General features: G+C 55.1%; 1 pseudogene; it reads left to right on the top strand.

The window, feature by feature from the left end:
• The first annotated feature begins 237 nt into the window (after positions 1-237).
• On the top strand, positions 238-1,105 carry LOC142434490 (mannose-P-dolichol utilization defect 1 protein pseudogene; annotated as a pseudogene).
• Positions 1,106-15,603: the final 14,498 nt, after the last annotated feature.

The raw sequence follows: 15,603 nt of genomic DNA, 5'->3' as shown, positions 1-15,603 counted from the left end.
CACGTAGGGACCCCTGCCAGCGCTGAGATGCTCACACCACCACTAGATTCAAAGACTTTGTACCCACTGGCCTGTGATCCTCCTGCATTCGGCGTCACTGTGTGTGTTTTGTGAGTGTGAGGAGGACTTTGTAGATCGGTGTTGGACATATGGGCTAAGTCAGACTTACGGTCTTAGACTGGATGGGTTTGGGATGCTTTCTGAATGTCCACTTACCCTTTATATAAAACTCTCTTGATGACGGCCGAGGGTGACGGCGTGCTGAGGCGGGCTCTCGTGCCGCTGCTGCTGCCTGAGAAATGCTACGACCGGCTGTTCATCCCGTGGGACTTGCTGCATGTCCCTTGCCTCAAGATTCTCCTCAGCAAAGGCCTGGGGCTGGGCATTGTATCTGCTTCCCTACTGGTAAAACTGCCCCAGGTGTTTAAAATCGTGGGCCCAAGAGTGCAGAAGGGCTGAGTCTTCGGTCGGTCATGCTGGAGCTAGTGGCCTTGACTGGAACTATGGTGTACAGCATCACCAACAAGTTTCCCTTCAGCTCTTGGGGTGAAGCCCTCTTCCTGATGCTCCAGACGCTCACCATTGGCTTCCTGGTCCTGCACTACAGGGGGCAGACTGTGAAAGGAGTCACTTTCCTAGTCTGTTACACCCTGCTTCTGTTGCTGCTGCTCTCGCCCCTGACCCCGCTGGCCGTGGTCACTTGGCTCCAGGCTTCCAACGTGCCTGCTGTGGTAGGGGGCAGGCTGCTCCAGGCCACCTTGAACTACTACAATGGGCACACAGGTCAGCTCTCGGCCATCACGGTCTTCCTCTTGTTTGGGGGCTCTCTGGCCCGGATCTTCACCTCCGTTCAGGAAACGGGAGATCCTCTCATGGCTGGCACCTTTGTGGTCTCCTCCCTCTGCAATGGCATCATCACAGTGCAGCTCCTCTATTACTGGAATGCCAAGACTCCCCACAGGCAGAAAAAGGAACAGTAGGGCTGGGAGCCCACTAAGTCACCCAGCCTCCTGCCACCCCCTCCACCTGAGCCGGGTCTGCTGGTGGGACCCCAAACCGTCACCCCCTTCCACAATTGAATGAAGGTGGTTTTTACAATACTTGGATTTTCAAGCTTACATTCTGACAGTTAATAAACTTTGTTCACATCCCTCTCAAAAAAAAACTCTCTCTTATACATATATGATTTCTGTGGATTTGTTTCCCTAGTTTATGCAGACTAGCATGTGGGGGGAGGGCCTGGCAAATACCCCCATAAATTATCAATGATTATTATTAATTATCAAAGGTTATCAATGATTGAAAACCCTACCAAAGGGACCAGGTATAAGGCATCATGCAAAAAATATATATATGTATGTATATGTATATATATGTGTGTGTGTGTGTGTGTGTGTGTGTATATATATATATGCCATAGTGAATGAAGGGGAAAGTGCAGAGTGGAGACCCAAGGCCCAAGTGTCGGCCAATGGAGATCCCCTCATAGAGGGGTTTAGGAGAGGAGATGGGTCAGTCAGGGTGTGAGGTAGTACCGATGAAGAACACAGCTTTCCCCCAGATCCTGGATGCTTCCTCTCCCCAACTACCATGATCCGAATTCTACCTTGCAGGGCTGGATAGGGCAGAGGTTGTACACTGGTACATATGAGGGCTGGAAGCACAGGGAATCCAGGGTGGACGATACCTTCAGGACCAGGGGTGTGAGGGGCGATGCTGGGAGAGTGGAGGGTGAGTGGGTTGGAAAGGGGGAACCGATTACAAGGATCCACATGTGACCTCCTCCCAGGGAGATGGACGGCAGAGAAGGGGGGGAAGGGAGACTCCAGATAGAGAAAGATATGACAAAATAACAATTTATAAATTATCAAGGGTTCATGAGGGAGGTGGGGAGGGAGGGGGGAAAAAAAGAGGACCTGATGCAAAGGGCTTAAGTGGAGAGCAAATGCTTTGAGAATGATTGGGGCAGGGAATGTATGGATGTGCTTTATACAATTGATGTATGTATATGCATGGATTGTGATAAGGGTTGTATGAGCCCCTAATAAATTGTTCAACAACAACAAAAAAAACCCTATGGAGCACCGTTCTGCTCGGACACACGTGGGGTCAACTCAATGGCAGCTGGTTTCTGATTGGTGGAGGGTGTGCCAGCCATGGACACCCCTCTCTCTCTGGGCTCCCAAAGTCCCAAGTACCCACTGGGGCGGGCCGTGGCAATGCCTGTGGAGCTAGGCCTGTGAGGCCCTGGTTCCTCCAATCGGTACTCCTCTGGGAGAGCCGGGCGGTGCTTCCTGCCCCGCTTAGGGATGCCACAGCCACTCCCAGCTTGGCTCCCCCCACCCCCACCCCCATGCTGACAGCACACACCGTGCATCTCCCGGGACTCAATTCATCTGGCCTGTGGACAGAAGCTCATTTCCACATGCGCCTTCTATCGGCGCTCCCATCTCCCCTCCTTCTGGCAGGCTTGTTCTGGCCCTTGTACTGCGTACAGATGCTTGTAGATAGGCAGGCAGACAGCATGGCTTCGTGACTTCCTCTCTACATGGAGGGCAGCTATGGAAGCCCCTCCTGATCAGCCTCCCCTGACCTGGTGGGTGCCACACTGAGCCATCTCCCTCCACCACGAGGCCTCTTCCGGTCTGCCGCAGCCGGGCCCTGCCGTCTCTGGGGAGGCCCAGCGTTCTCTTTGTTTCTTCTTCTTCGTCTTTTCAGGTGGTGACATTTGAAAGTGGACATGGCGTGATTCATGTCGCTGAATCATGCAGGTAGAAACGTCGAGATAGCAGTGGTGAGTTACGTATCGACCACACTTGCGCACACAAGTACAGTCTGTCTTTCAAGAGACAGTAAGAGCAATGGTCAGAGGCCAGGCGCTCGCCTGAATTCCTGAGTTCAAATCCTTGCACCGCCTCTGCCTGACTCTTGATATCAGATAAAAGAACCTCTCTGTGCCTCAGTTTCCTCCTCTATAACCAGAAGAACAACCGGCGTGGCCGGTGGAATGCCCCTTGGTCTCGCCTTGTATCCATAAGAAATTAGTGACTGTCTTTAAATCTGTGGGCTGGGAACCAAGTGACCAAGGATCGGGATGGTGGGAGGGCAGCTTTCCACCAGATGTCCCTCTTTCACATCGGGTCAGGTGTGACTCAGAGCCCCCCGAGAGGACAAAGGCAAACTGCCCCTGTGGGTTTTCCAGGCCAGAGAACTTCCTGGGAGCAGAAAGCTTCACCTTTTCTCCCACTGAGTGGCTGCTGGGTCCAAACCGCTGGCCTTTTGCTGAGTGGCCCCACATGGCAGCCACCACACCACCAAGGCTCCTTGAACTTTCTGCTTTAATTGGGAACACTCGAATCCACGGCCTACTCGAAGATTAAATTTAAAATGTCAACACCAGTTGTCTCTGGTGGCTGGAGTGATGGGGTGGTTTCACTTTATTCTGCATACTTTCCTGTATCCTCGGAATTTTTTTTAATGACTACGTATTACATTTTTAGATCAAGAAAAATAATAGAGCTATTTAACATTTTCTTTAAAAGGCACCCTTGCGTGTATGAGCTAAGGACCTGGCTTGACCACAACTCATGTGAAAAATAAATAATAAATGGAGGCTTGCAGTTAAAGAAAAACTATGTTTAAGTGGGTCGGGTGGACAGTGTGGCCGCAGAGGGCCAAGGTGGGCCCGCAGAGGCAGGGCCCTCTGCTGCGGCTCAGAGGGCAGCCAGGCAGAACCTTCTCCCGTTCCGAGCTGCCCAGCAGACCTCACAGGATTGCTTAGGGAAGAAACGAACTCCCATCACTGGAGGTGTGCAAAGCAAACCTGTTGAGTGTTTGGAAGAGGAGTCACAGAGAGAACCCCTGCTCAGCAACAGAGGTGGGTCGTCTAAGAGCGATGGGTCCCAGGTCATCTCCTCGGGGACAGATGTGGGCCCCGTGCGAGCCTCACAGTCCCGGCCTGCTTGGATACACCATCCGTTGCAGAGGCGACATCAGGGATTAAGCTGAAAGCAAATGTTAGTCTTCGTAGCAAATGAGAAGACCCAAAGGGACGGTTCATTGAGTGCTTCCTGTGTGTCAGGCACTGGCTTCCCATAAGTTAGCTCACTTCCTTTTCCTAACCATGCAGTCGGTACAGGGAGTTCCCGTCCTGCAGCTGAGGAAATGGAGGTAGGGCTGAGTGGAGGTGTTCTCTGCAGAGAAAACGCTCCCTCTCCTTGTTAGCTAGATAGCTCAAGAGGATCCTGGCGGTGTGGCGGGTTAAGCATCTGACTGTTCATTGCAAGGTTGGCAGTTCAAACCTCCCACCCACTCTGAGTGAGAAAGAAGAATCTGTCCACTCCCTCCAAGAGTCACGGCCTCAGAACCCCAAGGAACCATTCTCTGTCCTCCAGGGGTGCTTTGACGCAGTGGGTTTTTGTACTCATAAGGGAGCCCCCAAAACACATTCAGCAGCTAACCAAGAGGGTGGAGGTCAAGTCCACCCAGCAGCACCAAGAAGAAGTAGCCTGGAGGTCTAACTCTAAAAAGTCAGCCATTGAAAACCTTACGCTCTGCTCTGACATGCAGGGAGGGGGCACGGGGTCACAGGCAACTGCAGGCAGAGGTTTGGTTTGGTTAGGTTAGTTACAAATGGTCATCCAAGAAACAGCGCATGCTTTAACCTCTGTCGGTGTGTGTGTGTGTGTGTGTGTGTGTGTGTGTGTGTGTGTGTTAAATGAGTGATGAGTGGATGGACACAGAGGCCGGGATACGTGCATGGGAGCACACAGGTGGGTGTGCCCTGACTCGGTGCATCTGTGTAAGCACACGTGTGAAACACAGTCATGCCTACAATGGTGGCGGCGGGGTGGGGGGTGTCCTGTCACACGTACACCCACAGGGGTGGAGCTGTCTACACAGGTATATGTCCTTCAGCCTGGCCTTCAGATTCCAGGAAAGACCCCGTGCCCGCTCACACACACCTGTGCGAACCCACAACAGTCATGACATCTAAGCACACATTGAACATGACTGTAGTTCTCATGATCACTTTTATCACAATTTTATAGAGCAGGGACAAGGCCTCTTAAAGTCACATACCTAATACTAATAACTAAGAACACCAACCACACAGAACCAGAACTCAGGTAAGGGCTGCTTCCCTGCGCTGTGCCATTTCATACGCTTGGCACAGTATGCACAGGTGGCCATCATGCATGAGCACGCGTGAGCCCATCACATGCACACATACATGTCCAACACATACACCCACATGTCTGTATCATATACACATGTGGAGCTCTCCATGATGTACATATACGCACAGGAACCCATCCTGTACAGTTGTCTAGCACATACACACGCATGCGTGTCCACCATTCACACACAGAGAGATCTCCATCACATGCACAGGGGTCTGTCACATACACACGCATGCCTACACCTGAATGTAGCAATATATCAACAATAATAAATAGTATCTTGTCCATAATAACACAGGATAATAGGATTATTTATAACTCACCAAAGGAATATGATAAATAGCTTACAATAAGTCCAGCAATGGATTTGGTACCTTGTACACAAAATCTCATTGCATACTCATGAAAATAAAATCTTTGCAAGGTAAAAGCCATTCTTAACTGCCAAATGGGAAAGTGAGGGGCGCCAGGGCTGGGTACCTCACCCACTCTGAGCCGTTACTCCGCTGCTGAGCAGCTGAGGCATGCCCTGTGCTTCCAACCTCTGCTCTGTGCCTCCCAGCGTGCACCTTGGTCTCTCCTCCCATTCACCTGGCTGAGGTATGTAATTACCCCCCATACAATGGTCTGATATTAAGATGAAATTAGCAGCCACCAAGACCTAAGCGTGGGCAGACACTTCCAAGCCCAGCTCCCTCCCGGCTGCTCTTCCGGGCTGGAAACAATCACCATGCGCATCATGGTTTCCCTTAGTTGCCCTCTTCCCCAGGAAATTGACCTGAGCTGCGTCCCTGGGCTGGCTGTCAACAAGGCCACCATGGGAAACCACAGCTCTCCTCCTGCAGGAATGCACAACCCCGGGACTGCGAGCAAAGTCATCAAAGTCCCAAATTGTCTCTTGTGATGCCACCGGGGTGACGGACTGCCATGGGGACAAAAAGGGAGCAGGGGAGCTAATATCCCTTTAGGGCTCAAGAAGACTGGCCATTTTCCCTCTGAGTCAGCCAGGACTCGCTCAGGTGTGGCAGCCACCTGACATGGGGATGTGCCACCTTGTGCTAAAGCCTCCACAGCATTTCCCGGCTCAGCCCTCAGACTTCATGCACAACACCAGACACGTTCACGCGGCAGGTGTTTATTGAGCAACTATTACCTGCCGGGTGTGGGTGATGTCGTGGTTCCGCCTGTCGTGGCGTGGGGTTCCCCGGTCATGTGGCATCCGTAGGAGCTGCTCCACTGCTCTGGGAGACACTACAGCACCCTTAGGAGCACAGGGGGGCTTCCTCCCAAGCCACAGCCCCTCTCCTCTAGTGCTGGCTGCTGTGGGGCCCTGCAGGAGAGCGTTCGAAAGGTGGGCAGCAAAATCCGGTTCTCATGCCATGTCTTTTCCCGCTAACTTTTGGAAGCCCATCCCCCCCCCCCCCCCCATGGACACATTCGCAGAACACAGAGGTAACTCCTGGGAAGTTTCCACCAGAGGGCTGAGAGGATGCAGCTTTTCAGGCCCCCACTTCATCTCTCTCTCTCTCTCTCTCTCTCTCTCTCTCTCTCTCTCTCTCTCTCTCTCTCTCTCTCTCTCTCTCTCTCTCTCTCTCTCTCACACACACACACACACACACACACACACAGAGGCTCAGGGAGGACCCGGCCACTTTTGGTCCACAGGACACCCAGCCAGGGGTGGGGTGGCAGTTGGCCCCGCCGTGCTCCTCGGCACCAGGCTCGGAGCCCGGGCTTCGTGTGCCTGGCTCCCGTGTCAGCACACCCTGGCGGTGCGGTCCCTCTGCCTGCACTGTGGTGGGGCACACATTGTCACGGGGCAGCCCCCAAGGCTGGCGAATTAGACCGAGTGTCTCCTGGGAAGACACGTGGCTTGGTGAGAAGCCGGCACCTTTGTGATAAGAAAAAGGAGTCGGTGCTGTTGACACCCCTTGGGGGGGTCTCCCAGCCTCAGTGGGAATGTCCTTGCTCTCAGAAGAGCCCCAGTCAGGTACCTACCAAGTCCAGTGTAAGGGGCGGGGGCGGGGGTGGCGCATGGATTGCCTCAGGAAGACCTAGCTTTGTCTCAAGGTCTTTCTGATCCCACTGAGCAACTTGTGAGAGAGACCTGGCCTGTCGTCAGAGAGCCCCGTCTGAGGGGAGACATGGCCCTGTGCCTGGGGAGCCCAGACTAAGGGCATTGGATGACAGAGCCTTCTAGAGGCTTCTCCATTCTGAACAAAGAGCTGAGGCAAACAGGGAGCCAGGGACACTGGCAGATCCACCCTGCCCTGAACCACGTCGTCCAGGCTGTGGGCAGCGTGAGCGCGTCAGCCCAGGCCAGGCAGAGAGGCGGGCAGCCAGCAAAGGGCTGTCACTCAGCCGCTGTAGCTCCCCAGGGAACGTTTTACAACTTCACCTATTCCGCGTCGCCTGCCTGACGGAGCATCCAGAGCAATTCCAGGACTATATTTCATTGTCACATTTGTTTGCAAGGGGTGTCAGTCAGGCCCCGGAAGTCTAAGCCCTACTGCTCCCTGCTTTTTGTCACACGCGTGCATGCGCGTACAGGCACGCACGCACACACACACACACACACACACACAGGCACGCACACTCTGAGGCTCACTGTGGGGTACACTTGGAGACCCCCAGAAACGCACAACCATGCAGGAGCAGGGGATGCAAATGTGGGGTCCCTGAATCAATCAAAGCCACTACATCACATAGCTTCAGGGGACCCCAACTCTCAGCCATCGTTCCTCGTGTCTGCAGTGGGTTCACCTGCGCGCAGGCAGACAGACACACAGACATGGTGTCCCTTGGGCGTGCAGGTGCGCACACACACCGTTCACACAGAAACCTGTCCTCAGTCACGCACATGCTCAGAACACCAGAGTCCTCCAGCTAAAGACACCCCATCCAGGCCCTCCCCAGCCTGCTGAGCAGCCCGACCGTGGCCTCCTGGAGCCCAGAGGGCATGGAGAAGGAGGGCATCTCGGAGAGGGAAAGCAGGGTGTTCTCAGCAGTGCCCCTTTCCATACCCTGAGTTTCTGGAAGATTCACACACACACATACGCACACAGCAGGGACCTCTTCAGCTGCTGAGTGGAAGCTGAACCATTAGCACTAATTACCACACTTGTTGGAAAGGGGATTTAATTAACTCTCCGCTGGGGCTCAGAGGGGCGCCCAGGCCCAGGGCAGGCCTGCTGACACTCTCCTCCCTGAACACTTTTGCAGATGTGGGGGAGGGGTCTCCAGGGAGGGCGTGGGGAGGGGTCACATGTCTAGACACCCAGATATATACCAACACCTAGGCCGGAGGTGTCCCGACACAGAAAAATAAAAGCCAGGTCATAACTGGGTGGGGGTTGGGTACACAGATGTAGTGAGGATGGAGGGGGGGTGGGGGGTGATGGATAGATGCTTGAACAGGCACAGGTGCGGATGCACAGGCAGGTACAGGGGGAACACCTATCGCTGTGTGTTATTCACCATCCCACACGGGAGTCGATATCACAACCCCTCACATACGCACGATATTATTCTCCCCCATCACCACCCCCACCCACGTCTTAGCGTCTCTTCCCAGTGAAGGGAAACCTCCCGGCACGGTCACAGAGGAACGAATTCTGAAGGACCACTACCTGGATCGGGAGGGTTCTGCCACTTTCTAACCATGTGACCTGAGAGTCTTCAGCTCCGGGTGCCTCCGTTCCCTCGTCCATAAAAGGTCATAATAGTGCTCACAGACAGATGACATGTGGAATAAAGGCGACGACGTCCTGAGAATGCATGAGACGTACCTGGAAGAGCGCCGGGCAGTAGCAAAGGCTCGATACACACTAGCTATCATTGCAGGAGCTCTCGGAATATCCAGAAAGAAGCCCCAGTCCAGGGCTCTGTGACTTGACTTCCCTTTAGCTCTCTCTTGCGCATGCACGTGCTCTCTCTCTCTATTTCTCTCTCTCTCTCCATATATCACACACACACACACACACACACACACACACACACACACACCCTGATGGCCAGGTTCTGGAAGAAGATCCCCTGGGATCCCATGAGGTCTGCAATCTGACACAGAACATGTGTGGGGACATGGGCTGAGCCAGGCCCCAGCCAACAAAGTGGAGAAAGCTGGCCTCCAGGGCCCTCCAAGCCCCCAGCCTCAAACAATGATATATATTTCCAATTTTCTCAAAGATTATATATTTTTTTTTCCTCCAGACATTCATCTTGTGCTTTTTGACCAGGATAAACTGAAAGATAATAGAATCCAGATGGGAAAGAGATGCTCATCCATCCTGCACAGATTGCTGTGCCAGACCAGCCCCATGGAGTCAGGGGTCGGGGGACGGTTAGAGGAGCCAGGAATCCCGCAGAGGCAGCCCGTGGACACCCCCAGCCACCCCAGCCCCACACCGCACAGACTAGAGGCAGGAAAGGAGCCAGGACCCCAGGGTTCTCTTCTGGCCTGGGTGAATTTAGCTTCTCTCTTTGAGACTTGTTTTTCTCACCTGCAAAATGGGGGCAATCCTTCCTCAGCAGTCCGCTTGAAGCCAGCCCAACAAGCTGGGCACAGGCAGGCTCTAGGAGGTGCGCCCATACACGAGCAGAGCAATCTCTGCCACCTGGCGGAGTCCAGGGGCTCTGCCCACCCACCCACGCTCCCAGGACTCCTGCTCAGGGCTGTGTCTCACAAAGGCCTGCTTTTCTCCCCATGCACTTTACCTGTCACGTGTCCAGGTCTCCAGCACATCCATACCCTGGTCCTCAGGTGCCAGTGGGTAGATCTCCCCAAGGGCCAAGACGGGGCCTCTCACGCTGAAATGCCACCCTGACGGTCAACCCACAGGCCGACTTCGGAGCAAGGTGCTGCCCAGTCACATGGGGTGGCAGCCGCGTATTGACTTGCTCCGGCTGGAGACTTGTATCTTAACCCTTGGCTACAATGCACTTGCTCATTGCTTACGCGCTGTAGCCACAGATTAGTATGTCCTGCTGCTCTTTTCCAAAGCTCCTGGGAGAGGAGGCAGGCTGGTGAATCCAAAAGACGCTGGATTGTGGAGTTCAAATACCGGCTCTGCCACTTGCTGGCTGTGGGACCTGGGATGAGTTAACTAACCCCTCTGAGCCCTGATCTCACAGGGCTCAGACTCATGCTTTACCTGCCTCTGAAGGAGGCCGCCTCCTGAGGACCGGTCCCCCAGGCTGGAGCTCCTTCCAGCCCTGCCCCCCCCACCCCAATTCCAGCCTCTCCACAGAGGGCGAGGCTATCTCCCCAGAGCAGGAGGGAGGTGATTTGCAGCTGGGAGAACGGCTCACTCTCCGCCCGCCCCGAGTAATTGGTGGTAATCCCGGCGCCAAGCCTATCGCCTCACTCCCAGCTGTGGGGAAGCTGTGGTCTTATCATCCGTCATTAGCCCGAGCTCTTCTGGAGGCTCCATTGTAGAACATGATTTTAATAACCCTGGCAGGAGGGGATCATTTTTCTTTTGTCACTTAACTCCGACTCTGCTAGCGAGAGACAGGGACGCGAAACGAGAGAAAGACGGGCTGATGGAGTGGCGGGGCGGCCGACCCAGTGAAAGGAAGCGAGGCCACAGTTGAGCAGAGGCAGCGGGAGCAAGGGGGCTGCTGGGGGAGCAGGAAGCAGACTGAGAGCAGCAGAGGGCAAAGCCTCAGACTGGGGGTGCAGGGACAGGCTCCTGGACCCTGGCCCCCCTTCTTCTCACTGGCTCCCACCAGTGCTCCCCCTTCCTGGCCCCGACACACACCAGCGGCAGGCACAGAGAGAGTCTCACGCAGCACCCTCCCATCAGGTCGGTCCTTCCGCTGCCACTGCTGCTCAGCTCGGGGCCTACGTGTCAGGACAACGTGGCCCCGTGTCCTGGATCCAGACTCCTTTCCCAAGGAGCAACCACCTCTGCAGGCAACCAGGTGTGGCCACAGCCCAGGCCCGCGGTGAAGACACCACATGTCAGCAGGATGGGCCAGCTCTGCCACTTGCTGGCTAAGTGACCCGGCTGGCCGACCCTGACCCTGCGGTCCTCACTGGGCGATGGCTGCCTACTGCCGGCAGTGATGTAATGCATGTGTGAGCGGATGTGTGTGCAGCGTGCGTGCCACACTGTACGCAGTGCGGTGCGGGTGACAGAGAACACACAGCCTGGGCAGCCTGGGCATGAGTCACGCCATGAGCTTGTGTCTAGACTCCACAGGCCTGGCCCTGCCGTCGCCAGGAGGCCTGCTGGCCCACCAGGAATGACCCGCAGAAATGGGCCGCCCAGGCCGTGAAAGTGCCCGCACTGCAGCCTCAGCCCCAGGAGAGCAGCTTGGAGGAGCCAGCCCTGAGCCTGCAAAGCTGAGTTCACAGTGCCACCTGCTGGTCCTGGCGGGGGGAGACCTGCTATGGAGGGAAGGGGGCTTCTGCACCTTCAGGGAGACCAGCTATGGGGCCCTTGCCCAGCAAGGAACCTGATTGGGACCCTGGATCCTTCTCTGCACCGCATGGCCCACTTACACCCTCCTGGCATGTGAGGCTTCAGGGGACAGAGCACCAACGTGGTGCTGGAAAGAGTACCTCAAGTACAAGCCCCGGGCTCCAGGCTTCACGTGTGTGGGCCTCTCTGTGAACAACCACTGAGTGTCTCAGAGACCAGAAGGGCCAGTTTCTGCCTGAGGGGGCTACAGGCCAGTGAGGAGGAAGAGGCTGAAGACAGAGCCTAAGAAGCTTGGCATCTAGGAGTCACACAGCAGAGGTCTGTGGGCGAGAAAGCCGGCATGGAGGTGGGCCAGGAAGTGCATGGCCCCCAGGGTGACTGCCTAAACCTGTGGTCGTGGAGCCAGCTCTGACTCACAGTGACACTGTGGACAACAGGACAGAGCCTCGCCAGTCCTGGGTCCTCCTCGCCATTGTTCCTCTGCCAGGACACGTTGCTATAGCCACTGTTGACCAACCCATCTCTTTAAGGTTCTTCCTCTTTTTCACTGACTTCATCAAGCAGGATGCAGGGACCTGTCCCTCCTGACAACATACATGTCCCAGGTACATGAGACGAAACCTAGCAGGCGTACCCTCTGAGACTCCCTTCCTGTGGGATGGGTCATCCCTGTCCTGTCCGGTGACCGTAAATGTTTTTCTCAATCTGGGCTTGTGTGTGCTTCCCCATCTGTGAATAGGTGTGACGGGACCAGTGACTGGAGCCCAAAGATGCCCAAGGCGGCCATCTCTGACTTCTGCTTTCTCAGGTCCTGGAGGAAGCCATGCTGTTCTGAGACCCACGGTAATTCCTCTTTCCCAGGAATGGCCAGCAAGCCCAATGAGACCTGTGGGGAGCTCAGAATCTGGACAGAGAAGGAGGCAAGTCAGGCATGGCCGAAGGAAACCCCAAGAATGCGGGGCACTGGGGTCCATCCAGACTAGGGATTGGGCAGGAGTGGGGAGGGCCTGAATGGACCAGCATACCCTCAGGCCAGAAGCCAAGGCTCCGGCCAGCCTGACTCTGGTCCCTGTAACTGAGGAGCGAGGGTCAGCATGTCCCAGGACCATGGAGGACACCGGAGTTCATTGCAGAACATGCCAGTGCCATCCAAGACCTCTGTCCTGTTTCAGGCTCCAGCCGGAGGCCTCGTCCTTCTCAGCCTTGTACCTAGCGCTCCCATGACCTCTTCCGACTCTTCTACCTGGTTCATTGGCACCTCGTCTCTGGCTCCAGGGATCTCCAGGCAGGAAGAGGGCAGTAGGCAGCCTCCAGGGCTGAGCTACTTGGCACCAGGCCTGGTCTGCACCAGAAGAATCTGCCCTCAGGAAGCCCTCACAGGACGTGGCTGCCCCAATTACCCTTGGACCATGGGCTCCCCGTTCTCTTTGCGTGTCCTCCCATCCAATCAGTTATCGAGGCTCACTAATTTACCCTCCCTGAATCCTACCATCCATGCTCCTCTCTCATCCCGATGACCTGAGCCAACACAGTAGCCCGCCCTACAGGGCATCTTCCAACTGGTGTGCCCCCCTCTGGGCACAAAGGACAACTCCACAGGCTCCTCGCCCACCGAAGCCTCGGGCCTTCTGGGTCATCCTGGCATGTGAGGCTTCAGGGGACAAAGCATCCCAACAATGCACCTAGACGTGGTGCTGGAAATAGTACCCCAAGTACAATAGTCCTTCCTGCCTAGTGGCAAACCAGCTAGGAGTCCCCAAGAGTCCCAGAACCAGGAGGCAGGCCCCGGGCCCCCTTCCTATTTCTCCCTGTCTGCCCTCCTGGCTATCCTTTGCCCTTCCCACCCTCTATTGGAGGCCCCTGCACCTGGGCCGTGTGTCCCATGCTCCTAAGTCTGCTGTGTTTGTCCGGATTGGGCCAAATGAGGCAGTGGGGGGAGACTGGATGGTGGCGGCAAGGCGGCAGGGCCGCTGGGAGGGGCCGCATCCCCAAGAGCCACATCTCCTCTATGGTGCCAGCGACTGGCTGACAGGTCCACGGTGGGGCTGCCTCCTCCCTGTGATGAGCACACGGCTTCCAGCAGCTATTGGTCCTGAGGCCCTTCGTACACACACACACACACAGAGAGAGAGAGAGAGAGAGAGAGAGAGAGAGAGAGAGAGAGAGAGAGAGAGAGAGAGAGAGACTGGTTCTGCTTCGCTCCCCTCACAGTAGAGCTGAAAACAGAGAACTTGAAGGATCGCCAAACAGCCTCACCCCTCCCAGCACACGTATATGCAAACACATGCACACCCAGAAACACACGTGCACTCAGAAACACACAACTGCATCACACACATGTATACATTCACTCTCAGCAAAGCAAAGGGCAGCCAGTCCTTAGAGACCCAGAAGGACTGGATCCCCTCCTAGAGAGCGAGGGTTACATGGGGCTCCCCAGTCCCCACTTACAACAGGATTCATGTTCCCATGATGCCATCCTAAGTCTAATAACCTCTTTTGTCATGATCATTGCCTTTTATTGGTTATCAGTTCTTTATAGATCCACTGTTTGCTTGGCTTTCGGAGTTGGCATCAGAATAGCATTAGCAATGCACACTGTACATTATTCCTAAGACATTATCTGGACGGGAAGGTGGGCAGAGAAAGAGAGGCCAGGTGTCCTGTGGGGACCCCCACAGCCCGGAGAGCTTATCAGCTGGCCTGTGGGATTGGCACTTCTTCCGGCGGATTCTTCCTTCTGAGGACAGGTTGGGGGGGGGGATTTTCTGGACCATCTGTAGGGTGAAGTCTTAGTACCCTTCAAAAGCAAGCTCACTGCCTCTCTCACAGGCCCCGGAGGAAAGGGGCAGAGTAGATGGCTGGTCACAGTGCTCTCAGCTAAGTCCCCCAAACAATCAGGCCACTTGTAAAGGGGGCCCTCGTGATCTGACCATCGTCCCCGTGGAAGGAGCCTGATCTCTGTTGGCTTTCTCCACTCCCTGGCCTGGAGGTCTGTCCTCAGCTGCCCAGACCGCCACTCACTGCCCTGACCCTTGGTGGTTAAGATCCTGCACCATGGGTAAGAGGTCCCTTCTGAGGTCCCTCCCCACTCCTCCACCCATCTCTCAGTTACTGTGGTCTCCCCTCCCTGCACTTTAGAGGAGTAGGGGTCCTATCTGGAGGTACACCCCATGTTTCTATGACTGGCCCCTTTCTCATCCTGTGCGCAGTCTGTCACCTTTCCTGTGACTCACCCCAACTTTCCCTGTCCCTCTGCATGTTCTCTGTGACAGCAGAAGATACCACGTCTCTCGACGGTGAAGTCCAGGGCCCCTGCCACCTCTGGGCTGCTTTCGGCCTCCTGGGTGCCCCTAGGCTTTGTGGGGACACTCATGTGCCTTCTTCCGTCCAATCTGGGTACAGCAGGGGGTACTCACAGCCAGCGGAGCCCAATTCCTGAGGTTGGCAGCCATGCGAATCCACCCCAAAGTAGGTGGGGAGTACCTGGAAATGAATGGCAGGCAGCACCCATGGGTGGGAGGGAGACAGAAGAGTGTGGAATGAGGAGCATGGACTTTAAAGCTGGATTGCCTCGGTGCTGATCCTGGCCCAGCCCCCTCTCTGGAGACCCTCTCAGTGGGTTGTGTTTCCGGTGGTTTGCCTGTCTATGGAACAAGAACGCTATCAGGAGCCGCCTAATTGTTATAATGATTAAATGATGTCGCACGTGTCTAGTGCTCACAGCAGTGCCTGGGACATAGGAGGCACTAGGTAAGCATCACAAGATTTTTTTTTAATGTTCTGCCATCAGGTCAAGAATATGGACTCCAATCAAGTGTCCTCCACATGTTGACTCGGACCCCTTGGGACCCCCCGAACTCCCCGAGGTGACACACACACCCTCCACTAAGACGCACGCACCCAGCTTCTCATGCAGCTAGGTGGGGGGACGTTCATAAAACTCAGCTGATAGATATGGAACTAGTTATAAGCTCTTAAAAAAATTACAT

This window comes from Tenrec ecaudatus, chromosome 1 (assembly GCF_050624435.1).
Source record: "Tenrec ecaudatus isolate mTenEca1 chromosome 1, mTenEca1.hap1, whole genome shotgun sequence".
Classification (NCBI taxonomy): Eukaryota; Metazoa; Chordata; class Mammalia; order Afrosoricida; family Tenrecidae; genus Tenrec; species Tenrec ecaudatus.
This window is presented reverse-complemented; position numbering and strand designations above follow the sequence as displayed.